Below are 1,255 nucleotides of genomic sequence, written 5' to 3'. Positions count from 1 at the left end.
TGGCCTATTTCAGACCACCCAGTGTGAAGACTCATCCTCACCACTGACCTCTGCACCATTAGTGAATTTCACTTAACACAGCACACTCAATGAAACTGAAAAGCAGTAAAATAAAAGGAAAAGCTTCTCTATGCCGCATATAAACAAACTGAGGAACCTGTTGTCGGAGAAGGATTGAGGGCAAATGTGGAGGGCTGAATAGAAAGGGCATAATAGCTTTATAACCACTCATAACAGTTTGGGCTGTACAAACTAAAGCATGGATACGGTGACCTTCCAATCTTGAAACTTTAGGGCATCCGTAGTTCACATATGGGGGGGTCAGGAAGGAATTGCTTGTGGCACATCAGAAACATTACATGAATTAGTTAAGTACTCACTGGAGATTCTTCTCCATGCTCTCAGAGAATCAAACTCTGGTCACTGCCAGAGCCCATTAGACTAAGGGCACAAATGGTGTGATATGCAGAATGCCAACTCCACCCATTTTATGTAAAGATGATATATGGGTTCACCACTATGCCGGTGAGCATTAATCCTTTTGTTTTTCCCAGTTATATAATTTCTACCCATCTCTTGGATTTCTGTTTGGAGCCCCAAGGACCGTGCTACGAAATGTAGATGAGCTGAATGCTTTTCTGGAGAAGTTCTTTAAGGAACACAGGCAGAAGTTTAATGAAAACAACTTAACAGGTTTTGTTGATGCGTTTCTGATGAAGCAACAGCAGGTACTTTAAAGCTAATTCTCAGCTTAACTTGCATCTTTCCGTTCTGTTACCTTTCACTTCATTTATTAATGCTGAACATCTGGCAGGGAACAGGAGATGTGAAGACACAGATTTGTTGTGATCAGAATACTCTAGACCAAGGCTAGATCCTGCTACCCATATGCACATTGAACAGTATCTTACACTATGAGTAGGCTTATTGAAATCACTAATGAAGTGAACTAATTAGCAGAGTAGTCCCACTGAAATTAATGGGACTAGTGGGGGAGTAAATTATTACTGAATGTGAGTGAGGGTTGCCAAATCCTAATCTTCATAGCTAACAGTTTGATGTTGCTGTAATATCCTTTACTGAGATAACTGAGGGTCCACTAATTGTTTAATATGATGATTCCAGCACTCCTTGCATACCTGCAGCATGACCAATTCTTTTCTATTCCATGCTGTTTGGTCTACAATATATCCCTTTTATTCCCTATAACTAAAATAAACTAAAGCTGTAAACTCACCCTAATATATATATATAT

This window comes from Chelonoidis abingdonii, chromosome 9 (assembly GCF_003597395.2).
Source record: "Chelonoidis abingdonii isolate Lonesome George chromosome 9, CheloAbing_2.0, whole genome shotgun sequence".
Taxonomy (NCBI): Eukaryota; Metazoa; Chordata; order Testudines; family Testudinidae; genus Chelonoidis; species Chelonoidis abingdonii.
The sequence above is the reverse complement of the archived record's forward strand: the minus strand, read 5'-3'. Positions refer to the sequence as shown.